The sequence below is a fragment of the Pezoporus wallicus genome, unplaced genomic scaffold (assembly GCF_028554395.1).
Source record: "Pezoporus wallicus isolate ANWC-B61680 ecotype Strahan unplaced genomic scaffold, APGP_CSIRO_Pwel_v1 contig_8188, whole genome shotgun sequence".
NCBI classification, from domain to species: domain Eukaryota; kingdom Metazoa; phylum Chordata; class Aves; order Psittaciformes; family Psittacidae; genus Pezoporus; species Pezoporus wallicus.
Genome location: NW_026640104.1, coordinates 4,348,891 through 4,362,447, shown reverse-complemented (window position 1 = coordinate 4,362,447; position 13,557 = coordinate 4,348,891). Strand labels below are relative to the sequence as shown.

Here is a 13,557-nt window from a genome sequence, read left to right as displayed (position 1 = left end):
GGTTCCCTTTTCAAATTAGAAGAGCCAGAAAAGGTTCAATAACATTATTTGAAATTAACTGCATTTCATTTGCTTTACTTTAATAGTGGCCTGTTTCTAAATGTACATCACTTCCATCTTTCCATTTTCTTTACTTAATGCAAAAGGGGTGAATTCTTGGAATAACTGTATTTTATATATACATATATGCGTGTGTTTATGCACATAACTTTATTGCTCTCATGTTCAGTTGCTTCTTTGACTTGAGAAAGAGCAAATGGCTTTCTAGTTGTTCCCTTAGTCCTTTGTTTTCTAATAATAACTTGCTGTCTTCAGCCTAAGTATTCAGCTATGGATCCCAATGGGGGAACCTCCTGAAAGCCTCTCCCCAATGGGTCAACCTCCTGAAAGCCTCTCATGTTGCTTTGCTCAGAGCTCTGCTCTTAGACAGAGCTGCACTTGAAAAGGTAAGCTCCTTAGAAGCTGAAATTAGGGAAAAGTAGTGCGAAGGAAACATTTCTTATTGCATCTGCTAATTGTTCTTTCAAGATACAGAACAGTGAGACCGTGCCTTGTCTTCCCTACAAGAGAAAAAAAGCATTATGATCACCATGAACATAACATTCACATGGGGCCTGTCATTTCCTCTACAAAACTCATGCAAGGTCATGGCTAATCCAGTGATAAGCAGTTGGCAGAAGAAACTCACTGTTTCGTTTTCTTCCCTGGAATCTTGTTTTTAATAGCTAATCCTGCTTTAAAAAAAAATAAATCCATCTGGCTTCATAGTGTTGGGAAGTCAGTGCTGTCCAGCAAAGTCAAGAGTTGTAGGCAGCACTTTATTTGAGATGGTAGGATAGGATAGGATAGGATAGGATAGGATAGGATAGGATAGGATAGGATAGGACAGGACTATTTCAGTTGGAAGCGACCTATAACAATCATCGAGTTCAACTACCTGACCATTTCATGGCTGATCAAAAGCTAAAGCATGCATATTAAGCATATTAAGGACATTGTCCAAATGCTTCTTAAACACTGACAGATGGGGGCACCAACCACCTCTGGGAAGCCTGTTCCAGTGTTTGACCACCCTCTTGGTAGAGAAATGTTTCCTCATGTCCAGTCTGAACCTCTCCTGGTGCAGCTTTGAACCAGTTCCACATGTTCTGTCACTGCATCCCAGAGAAAAGAGATCAGTGCCTCCCTCTCCATATCCCCTCCTCAGGAAGCTGTAGAGAGCAATAGGATCACTCCTCAGGCTCCTTTTCTCCAAACTAGACAACTCCAGAGTCCTCAGTCACACCTCACAGAAGGCTGACATGCCTTCCAGCTCCTTCACCAGGTTTGTTGCTCTCCTCTGGATGCACTCGAGGACCTTCACATCCTTCTTAAATTGTGGGCCCAGCACTACACACAGCATTTCAGGTGAGGACACAGCAGTGCTGAATACAGTGGGATAATCCCCTCTTTTGACCAGCTGGTTATACTGTTTGATGCACCCAGGATGTGGTTTGCACTCCTGGCTACCAGAGCACACCACTGACTTCTATTGAGCCTGCTGGGATCTGCACCATAGATCCCTTTTGGCAGGGCTGCTCTCCAGCCACTCCTCTTTCAATTTGCACCCAGCATTACTCTGTCCTAGCTACAGAATCCTGCATTTTGACTTGTTAAATTTCATCCCATTAGTCATTGCACAGTGCTCCAATATATCTAGATCCCCCTGCAAGGCATATTGTCCCTCAAGAGAGTCAACAGTACCTTCCAGTTTGGTATCATCAGCAAACTTGCTAATAGTGCATTCCATCCATTGAAAAACACATTGAAGAGAACTGGTCCTAAACTGAGCCCTGAGGAAGCCCCTGATGTTCTGTATCATGCTGGTGTGGTACTTTTTAAGGCTGCACCTCTGATATGTAGGCTGTTACAGATGCAAACTCATAGCTGTGACTGCACACTGAACATGCAACAGCTTGCTTCAAAAGGCTGTCTTTATTGTTATTCAGAAGGACTGCACCAGCGTCTCTAAGGGACACTCAGCTGTTGCTTCAACTAAGCAACTTACTTGGAGAAGGCAACATTCAAAGCTCAGACCAGGTATTTGTTATTGCATGTCCATGGAAAAAGGTCTTCCTGACTCAGTCATTAGCGCAATTACATTATGACCTAGAATGTCATAATGTAATAAGTAGCTTTCTGATATAAAGTTAATTAAAATAAATCAAATCTGTATTCCTTCTGGTTCTTATATATAAAACCCCATATATAAACCTGCAAAACTCCTTTATATGCATAAATTTATATATACACAAACATGTAAATTTACACTACCTTTATACATTCAGTTTCTTTTTTTCATATAGTGTAGCCCTTAGCTGTCACAGTGGAAAGATGGATACACTGGAATATCCCACAGGTTGTTCAGTGTTATGCCATATAGTGTATTACACCACTTTTATGTTCCACATAAAATACAATTTATAAGAAATACATAAAATAAACTTATAAATTGTATTAGGTTCCACAAAATACAATTTATTAGAAAGGCTTTCAAAGACCCTCATCCTCTCCATCTCCCTCATTTTGCTGTTTCTGTTACCACTGTTTGTATGAAGCATGGGCAGCTGGAGACAGCAATCCAGAGGAGGGCGTCCTATGGCTTTGTATAATGACCCGGGCTCCTGGAGTCCAGAGAGCCGTGAGGAGGGGATGGGGAGAACCAGGACACTGTAGGACAGCGTAAAATCAGGAGTGGATGCAGCACATACATGTAACAAGCGAAGACACCCTACATCCATCAGGGATGGATGTATTACCTCCTGTGGAAACCTGAGTGCTCACTACATGCCTCAGCTATGGGAGACGGCTGACCAGCTGGAATCTGGGTGCTCCCTAAGTCTACCTGCAGCCCGCTCCTATGTCCTAGCTCCCAGACACCACAGACTACACCCCACAGTCTTCCACTCGCTCTTTGCTTGACTTCTCCAAGAAAATCATCCCACAGCTCTTCTAAGAGTTTTGGGGAGTTTTTTTCAGCGTAAAAAGTCTGGAGTGAGAGGTGAAGTTTTCAACCCAAGTCAGTCGTCTGAGCTGCTGGGCTTGTCCTGCTGCAAACTCACATTTAATACTGAACCTGAGCCAGTGCCTATCAGAAAGGAGATCCTGTACCTCTTATGAAAAAGGCTGGTGCACAGTCGGACACCCTGCAGGTCATGCCATCATTAAAAACAGCTCTTTTGTGAACAGATACTAAAATGAGCAAGAAGAAACATCCTAAAATATTACAAAACTTTTGGGACGGCAACCAACATAAAAAGCTGATCAGAGAACCTGAGTTCCAAAGGAAACACCTGCAAACCCTAGCCCTTCTCAGCAGTTTATGAGCCTTACTTTACCAATCCTGTGCCTGGGGAAGCCCTGAATAAATCATGAGTGAAGGAAATCTTGCCTCTGAATAAAGGTTCTCTTTTAATCAGTACCTTTATAACCTTGTTCTATCAAGTTTAAGATCTTTCCTACAGTCAAAGAATATTTTTAAAGGGGAAAAGCTAGACATGAAAAATGCTTTGCTAACTGCTGGGAGGAGCATGTTTGCTTAAAATGGAGCAGAAGTATTTCAAATCACTCAGCGATGAAAATAAAATATATACCAGAGGAATTGTATATTTAAAGAAAATTATAATGTATCCGAATGTCACACTATTTCAAGTATAAATTATTTATAATGTTATCAACTGCCATATAACTATATTACAAAGAAATAATATTAGAGGTATTTTTAACATTTAAATTCTATTACATTTCAATGGCTTTAGCTGGGATGGATTTTTCCTGAGGGAAAGCTGTGATAGGTTTCATGTCTTCTGCATTCTGCTGCTGTATTACTGAAGTCAATGGGAGCTTTTTCACTGACTTGAGTAAGAACAGAACTTTACAGCTCTAATCAAAGGGAAGGATCTTAGATCATCTTGATGAAAGGTAAGCATTTTGAATTGCTAAATACAGTTTTCCACAACTTCTGGTCAAATGAGTGTCTCAAGGCAGTTATCAAAAGAGTAAACAGTATCATACTCTGCTGCCCTGAAAACATACACCTCTAGAGTTTCAAGGGGTTTTAAACCTGAATTTCCTGTCTTGATCCATGAACTGTTACTACGGACAGTTAAACAGGTATGACATTTCATTCCTGTGATGTTTCATTCCAGAAGACCTGCATTTCAACACCAAAGATGCTGACGCTGCATCTGCAACAGAGCTTGCAAAGCGCTTCAAGTTCCTTTCACATGAAATACAGCACGGATTTCAGATGATCAAGTTGACTGATGTAACACATGATACACCTAGCACAGTCAGTTACATCTCACCAATGAAAACTCCTCATTCTTCCTACAGTAGTCAGTAGGTTCTGCAATTTTTCTCTCAACAGGAGACAAAATGTTAGGTTACAGAACCCTTAAAATTCTCTGCTGGATCTCACAGAATGGGCAAGTCCCACCCTGTGGGGAATGCCACTTTCCAGCAGTCTCCACACATTCCCTGAAAGAGTTCAAATTCTTTACCCCAATTGAACGCGTTTCTCCTCTGGTTTGAATGGCAGTCTGAAAGGAGACACTTGAGAGTTCTTGGTGGCAGACATTCTAATTGATCTCTTGGCTGCAGTATACTGTAATTTGTATGGAAATATGCATTTCTCTGTGTAGGCTGTCCTGCAGTGGACTAAGCATAGTTATGTCACCTAACAAGAGCACTTTATGAACCATAATTTTCTCTGTTCAAATTATATCTCTCAACTTAGGAGGTACAGGAAGCACCTTTCCATACACACACACACACAGGAGAGAACCTGTCAAAACATGTAGCTTTGATAACATTGACTCAAAACCCGAACGTTTAACAAGAGCTCTCTATGAAATAGATGGGGAAGAGCCTAAAAAATCATGTTTTCCTACAGCTAACATGCTTTCCATGCTATCTGTAAGGCAGAATGAGCTGTGGCATCAATGGTGCACATCTCATCAGGTAGGCTGGTAAGTTATGAATGCAGAAACAGACTTCTAGGAGGAAGAATTGGCAGCACACAGAGCACTTCCCTTCCTGCTCCCTATGCTGTGGGATCTGGGGCATCCCCAGCTGTGCTATAAAGCAGACCTGTCAAGGCTCATACATTGCGTCATTCTTTTATATCACGCTCTGTCAGTGCCGGCACTGCACATTTTTATATGGCAGTACCAGGGCTTCTCTCACACTTTTGGATCCCACACATCAGATGCAGGTGGTCAGTCTGCTCTGTGATTATCTGACCAGCTGCATCTGATGTGTGGGTCAAGGAGCACAAGAAAGGTCATGGTACTGGCACTGCAGCTGGGGAATGCGCTGTTTAGCAGGAGCCAGAACTGACAGGAGCCCTCCTAGGAGGCACGGTCCCCTCTCAAGGCTATGAGCTGCACGATTCAGCTCTTTAATGACTGGACATCTGTTTATCACCTAACCTTGCACAGAAATGTGTGCCCCAGCATGTGGAATCTCACATATCCGAAAAGCAGAAAGTTAAGAGGTGTGTCTTTTTAGCCTTAGTTTTCTCATGAAATATATGCAAGAGGAAGAGATAGGATGACAGCTCTGAGATATGGCTGATATTTCCTCAAGAAACCTTTTGTTAACCCGACCTCTTCCTTTTTGCTATTATTGGTCTGGTCTTGAAGATACAGAAACAACATGAATTCTAATCTTTTTATTTTTCCTCTCCTTGGTTTACAAAATATAAAGGCAATAAGGAAGCACTTATGGTGAAGGTAACACCTGTGAACTGATTTATGTTTACTTATGAGTCTCTCTTTGTGGCAATCAAAAATTACATTTCATAAGTACACACTTGTATGCAGTTAATTGAAATGAAAAAGGCAAATATTTCATTCTGAGGTTTTAAATGTCATCCACCCCAAAAAAGCACTGTAAACGTTTTAGCTGCTCTCAGTGGGGAAGGCCAGTGACTGACATACTAAAAGCCTTGAGGCTGCAGTTACCAACTCTGATTTTCTAGATTCTTCTACACATTTAATTCCTTTCCTCATTGTCAGTCTTCCCAGGCATGTTAACAACACTCTGGTTATTCCTAACGTTTCTTTCTCTGGCCTGATTTTTCATCACTTCTAGAACTGTGCCAAGGAAGACCAAGAACTGAGAAATACCTCTATGCAGAGAGCTTCCATACAATCTTGCGTATCATTCATTCCACACTGATGGATGCAGCAGGCTTCCGTTGATGCTCATGATCCTCTGTAGGATTCCCACAAAACTAGGAATGGCACTGCATAAACACAGGCATAATAAATCAGCACATTTTAACAATTTTCCTCACAAATACAGCCCCCCCAAAACTGAGTAAAATAAGGCTGAGGAAAATATTACTGTCTATGCCTTTACAACAATTAGGATCTCACTGTTTATCTGACAGAAAAACTCCCTTTGGCAGAATCTTCACTGACCACTATTTGCTTAGAGTACCATATTTGTTGGAACACAGACATCTGCTCTTTAAGGCATTTAATCTTTCACTACACATGAAACGCACAGTTCTTACATGTAAAGAGAACTTCTGATCCTAAAGACAGGTCATTCCTGTCTTGGCTCTCTATTAGTGCAATTGCATTTATTCTTTATGCACTGAACCCTAAACATCTGCTAGGCTGGAAAATCTTTGTGCACTGTTTTTACTTCATTATATCCAGAGGTGCAAACACAAAAACATGGAAGAAACAATATGCAGTTCACCCTATCTCAAGTAATCAGATGCAAATAAAATAGTAATATTGTTTGGAATGTGACTGGATAAATCCAAAGCAGACATTCTGTTTAACGCTTAAAATACTAACTTATGTTAAAACCTTTTAAATGGAACGTATATGTTTTGCTATCCTTCATATAAGGCAGTGAGCAGAGACAATAAAGAGTCAAATACTTCAAGGATTCAAAGTATATTTCAAAGACAGGTAGGGTTATCAATACCTGCCCCCCAGTGTGTAAAAAACCAACATGTGCATTCAGAGAAGCCATGAATTCAGCCCATGCTTGACCTTCTGTAGCAGTCTATCAGCAATACTGTTCTGCAGAACATAACATCTATCTGCTTTCTCCAAGTATTTTCCTCTCTAGTTACAGCATTTTCAGCTATGGTTGTTGACTGCTATTTCTGATGAAAGTGAAATAAAAGTCATTCCCTACAGATATTGTTCACCCTTTCTTTTTTCCTCTGGTCAAATAAATCCAGCATTCACAAGTGAAAACAGCTTTCAAGATTCTACACCAGCTCTCAATCCCTGCTTACCAGTTTCCACCCAAGAACTCCAGCGTTCCTGTTCCCATAATGCCTTGATTTTATTTGCCACATTACATCCATAATACTCCACTCACTGCCTTTGGAACAATGCAAACACTTTCACCTGTGCTACCACCAGCCACAAAAGGGGTTTGCTACACTTACTTCACTAACTGTAAAGGAACTGAACTCAGTCTTTGAAGCAATTGTACTAGTGGAGTCTTAGGCTGCATCTACCTCCCGCAATGTACCTTCACCAAAACAGACGGAGATAGCTTGGTATTTGGCTGTACATAAAGTTGTACCCTGCATACAAGAAAGTTAATGAGTTCTCCAGAACAAAACTCCCCTTCTAAAACCATTCCCACCAGTTCACTTCTTTCTTACTTCTACCAATAGTTGATCTTACACATCTACTATAACATCAGCGGAAGAAAGGGATCCACATTTCCAGTCCACCTTTTGAGTAAAGCATCCACATTCTTCCATTTAGAAGGTAAAATGTGATTGGAAATATCTGGCAGATGAGCCGTCTTGTGCAAAAATCAGTGCTTTATACATCACATTGTCTTTGTGTCCCCTGCTCTACACACATTGGAACAAAAACCAAAGCAACACCCTCACTTCCCAGTCCTCAACAACCTCTCCTTTTCCTCCCCTCTCCTCCTGTATTTCTAGTAGTTTAAGCAGTTCTCCCACACCAGCACAGAGGACAGGCGTAAGAAAACCTCATTATTACACTGGGCAATAGATTAAGATTACAATGGCAACAAAAGGGTTAACTCTAACCTTACCTGGCTTCTAGATTTGCAGTCATAAACAGCTTAATTTCAAGGATCAGATTATGATTCTTACTACCTTCCCATAGTAACAAAGGATTCACATATTACATTTCTGCCTTTATTAACTGATAATCTATGTTATTTTGGGTGCCCGGTACTTCATTTACTTAGTTTCTCCAAGAGAGAATGAAAAATTTAATTCTTGAAAGGTTTCTGATTTTTTCCCTCCTCCAAATTTATTTGCTTTCATTCCGCTATTGAATGTAAAACAACAGCAAAAAATGGAGGGACAGGGCGCTCTAATGGCCATTATTAATTTATCCAAGAAAGAGGATATCCATCCCTCCTCCTGGCAGGTTTGCACCTCTATTTTGCTTCAGTGGATCCTTAGCAAAATCTAGACATAGACACAGGACAGGGAAACAAAAAACCAAGAATGCAGAGGTTGCTCTTTGTTTTGGGGTTGATCCTAGCTTCCTCCTATTCTTTTCTGTTACTCTTTCAGAATAAGGCAAGAAATGATACACATCACATGACCAAAATTTATACTTATTATTCTTTATCCTTATTATTATACTCATTATACTTATTGCCATTTTAAAAGCAGATTCACTCCTATTTTGTTTTTTCAATACTGTCAAGGTTGAACACTCAAGTAACCCACTGTGTTTAGGTTTCCCTGAGTGCTTCACAGAGATTTGTTAAAGATATAAAGTAACATAACAAATGACGAAAGAGCTTGTTTCCCCAACCATTTCTGCTGGAAGCCACATTGTATATGCTCCTATGCAACAAAAAATGAAGTTTATGTGTAGGTGTTCCATGTTTTTACAAACTCTACACTCCTTAGTTGTTATAAGATTAAAACAATTTTCTCCCTCAGTAAATGCTTCCCCTGAAAACCACTGGAAGCACATAATTCATCTGCCCATTTATAGATTCTATTTTCTTCTAGGCACTGAGAAACTGCTGATTGTGATTGTTGTTTTCCCTTTTAAGAAGCCAATGTTGAACAAGTGACAGATAAGACAATTTAATGTTTCAGTGACCATACAGATCAATTTTTCATTTATTCTGAAGTTTAAAGGCGGGGGGGGGGGGGGGGGAAGGTAAGCAACCAAGGTACGACTGCAGGGATTTTGTTTAGCAAATTATTCTTCTCTACCCAGAAAATTTAACAGGCTGTCTCATTAAACCTGCAGGGAGTTTTAAGGTAGCTTTAGTCCTAATATTTCTCTCAAAATGCATTCAAATACTTTTCCCCTGAATCATTTTCTTCTCTATGGAATCTATCAGAAAGGTTTGGAGATACAGGACAAGTCTTTAACTGCAAATAATAGAAAAAAAAAAAAAGAAGAAAGGAAAGAAATGTATTACCACAAGCTGTAGAAGATCTCAATAAAAAGATAAATGAAAAGGCAACATTGTGCAGTTTCTGTAGTGGATTCAGAAATGGAAAAACCACACATAGTTGGGAAACTCTTTGTAGGGAAAAGGTATGGGACTGGTATCACCTAGTAGCACTTACCCATTATCATTGTAGGGTGAGGGACACCTGATTTGCTCTTTCCACCCACTTCATTTCTTCCTGGTTTTTCCCCCTGTAGACCTCTGCCTTCTGTCCGTGCAGGAAACACACGTGCCATCTGATGTGCAGCCCTATTAAGCCAGCTAGCATTATAGCATCATACGTGGGCTGGCAAAGTGTGTGAACTCAGCCCACTCACAATGGGTCCTAGCTACATGATAGCTGCACACTTCATACAGGTTCAAACATAAAGACACTAACCCCTGGTGCAGTCTGGTGTTCCACATACAAGCGACCCTTCTGGAAAGAGGAGGGGGCCTTAGGTATCTGACTTGGCTGTCCTCAGGAAGAGTAAGGATGAAGAACATCTAAGTCAGAATCTTCCTCCTTCCATTTATTCATCAGGAGACTGAACTCAGATGCCAGGACTGTTTACCTGCACCCAATCCTGCTGCCAAATAAGACAGCACTCGCAGGAAGTTATGCAGTCTTCATGCTATCATCCCACAAAAGTAAAAACTGAGAGTTTATCAAGTGAACAGCCATCAGTGACATCAAAATTGCCATCAGTAACCAGTGTTTTCAGCTTTCTGAATACGTGAAAGACATTTAAAACTTATGTCAAGGATTTTACAGTGATATCACAAGCAGTCTTACAAAAGTCCTAGAGATACTATGTTGGTTTATATTCCCAAGTCCTATTGCCTTTGCAACTTTAAACATCAGGGAATCACTGTAAAATACCCCAGAATTTTAGCTTCAGAAATGTAAAAAGAAACCCTAGAGATAAGCCTGGTCACTTTTTTATTGTTATTTTATACATATATATATATATATATAACATGAAAGCTAAGAAAATTCCCATCTTTGTACCTTATAAGGCAAAGGGTTTTTTTCTGCTTTTGGGCTAAGTCCTGCTCATTTTACTGATGGGAAGTAGAATTTGAAATCCCATGGATGGATATCTGTGAGGTCTATAGGTAGTAGTTTTGTCCAACTATTCACTATGAGATTTTTCCATGGGCTTAACAGTTATTCTCATGTTTAAAAACATTACAAATCGTACACTATGAATGAATGTGTTTCTAGGCAAGCTTTGCAGTACAACATTTACATCATTATCAGTACTCTGTAAATAACATGCTAAATGCTAGAAGCAGATTTTACTGCCTCATATACTACTCTTGACCACTTAATTAACTCCCACAAAAGCTAATTAATTAGACATCACAGTCTCTAATCATTCTGGAATTTGCTCTATTATGTTCAGCTGGAATATCCTCTTTCCGCGACAGACCCCCTAAAGTTTAGATGAACACAATAAAGCACTCCGGGTTTTTCATTCTCATCTTTCCAGATACTCAAGATCAGGGTGAGAATATTTAGGCTGATTCTATTGCAGATTTTCCCTGTTTAACTCTGTCTTTACTACAATGAATGTTTTTGTGAGCTTGGAAGGCTTCAACCTGTTTCAGTGCCAGGGTTCTGATATTTAAACTAACGCTGTCAAAAAATGCTTCTTAAGAAGTCAAGAAGAATTCCAGCAGCTTAACTCAATGACTGCCTACTGCTGATACATCACAACATGCATGTCACACGCACAGGTGTTTTATGAAGCAACTTATCACTTAAACTCAAAAGCTGTACCTCCAAGATTATCAACTGTTTTGTCAACAAGACGCAGTCGGTCTGTAAAGTCAGCCTGTCTCGTGCTGGAATGAAAGTCCCAATGAGAAACAAGCTGATAAATTGGTTTGCCTGATCATTAAAACCCAACGAGTATAATCGTTTTAGCTGATCTCGTTTAAGTCATTCCGTGAAGCTGCCAAGAGAGTTCAGGGATAGGTCGGTCTTCTATTCGCACCATACAAGGATCAGGCAGATAAAATCCAATCAGTTACCTGAGCATTCTTGCATTTATATGTAATTATTCCCTGTTGTTCTAAAGCTTCCATCTGGAGGAAGGAAATCTGTTCTGCTCCTGACCTTTTCAGGCCTCATGTCACTGTATTTAGCTGTAACAGATGGATTCTACCAATCTGATATCAAGATAGAAATAAAAGACTGAAACCACGAGAAGGGTAGAAAAATATAGAATCATTAAAGCCTTGAATCATTGCAAACAGCAGGTCAGTGGGTGAATCTTCACTGGATTCATGGGTCGTTGATCATGCCTCACAGTTTGTTCCTGCCCTAAACTGCAAAAGAATTAAAAAGACTCTATTAAAGAGGTAACTGGTACTACCTTCCTCTAATACACGCATTGGTGAGAGCAGGAAGGACTGCTAACACACACTGTACCTCAAAAGTCATGACTATTCCTAACAGACAGCTATAGTCTACAATCAGTACCAGCCCTGAGCAACACTCTGATCTACCTCGGAGGAGCAAGAGCAACTGCTGTGAGTGGTGCAGATTTCTGCATAAGAGCGGAATTCTTCCTATCTGTGCATGGTTTTAATTCCTGTTATTGGCCAGACCAGGTGAATCAACCATAACTTTCTTGCAGATTCATATACAAAACACTTCAATAAAGGGGTTTATTCTTCATTTTAAAAAAAAGGAAAAATTACAACTATCAACATGGAATTAAGAACTAAGAAGAACAATATACACATGAACTAGCCAGTCACAAAGAAAGGAAGCAACAAGAATATTCAGCTTGGGCATGTATTTTATGCTTAAGGAGTAACCTGGTGAAGAAACATTTCTGAGTCTTATAAATGGGGAGCAATTGAGAGAAAACCTGATTCTCTGTCCTTGGTTCAATTCACTTCATCAACTTTATGAAGATAAACTGCAAGGCTGGATGCCTGGATTGATGTATGCTGCTGTTTAACACAACCGTACACAGTTTGGAGTAAGCTACAGCAGCATGAATTTCTGGGCATATTCCCAAAACTGTACAGAGCACAGGGAAGTCGCTTGTAAAACAGCCTTGTCCCCTCCACATACCCATCTTAAGACTCCTGAATTACACATTTTAGGCTACTCAATGTGCTGCATCTGTGGATATAATAAAACAAGGAGACAAAGACAGATTTCTGCCTAAAAAATCCCCAGCATTACCTTCATGGTGTTCTGCATTTTACAACTTTCCACCATTTCAAACTTCTCAGCACAGCTTCACCTTTGCAGAACGGCACTTTCAGAGGTTAAAAACGTATGTTTGGTGCTTACATTTCTTCAGTAACTGATATGCATGTTACAATGTGAACAGAAAATCAATTTTTTCAGCACACAACAGAAACCAAATCACCTTCTCTTTTCAACACATGCATTCCTGAAACCTGCTGAGGATCTGCAAATTTTATGACTGCAGACATCAAATCAAACTACATATGAAGACAGAGGACAGAATGCAGGAAATTATGATCTGGGATAACCAAATGGGTAATTGGCATTTTTGGTATTACCAAAATCATAACACTCCCATTGGACCCATCTGGCAAAAACTTTGTGCTACTGTCACTGTCATCAACTTCCCAAAACCAGTCAACATTACTAAAAGACGGCTAAAATCCTTTTAGACCACAGGACATTAGTAATAAAGGCACAGCAAGCATTCTGCTCCATGCTCTTTGAATAGCAACGAAATAGCTTCACATAAGACAAGGAAAACTACTTTTCCCCCCAAAAAATAACTATCAAAAGAAAGAAATATCCCACCTGGAAATTACTTTGTGGGCTTGCACTGAGCCAGCAACTGTCCTGCATGCCAAGTTCTTTTTAAAATGATAAAATATGATGTACGCTACAGAGCCAGAAAGTAGATCAGGCAGGATATTGACTGATGTGATTCATTATGTTTTCTAGTTTCATTTTCTCCTGAAAGAAATGCCTGTCTCACTATTACCTTCCCATTGTAATATTAATCTCTTTTGAAAGACAGGAATATTGTCTTAATAAACTATGTAACATAACTTTTAGGTCTCCCTATTGGGAACATC

General features: G+C 39.9%; 1 long non-coding RNA gene across 1 annotated transcript; it reads right to left on the bottom strand.

The window, feature by feature from the left end:
• Positions 1-2,389: 2,389 nt before the first annotated feature.
• Positions 2,390-12,162, bottom strand: LOC130603518 (uncharacterized). The gene is made up of 4 exons (XR_008973200.1): positions 11,255-12,162; positions 9,608-9,738; positions 6,171-6,289; positions 2,390-2,709 (listed from the first exon to the last, which is right to left on the bottom strand). It is a non-coding gene; the product is annotated as an uncharacterized LOC130603518 (long non-coding RNA).
• Positions 12,163-13,557: the final 1,395 nt, after the last annotated feature.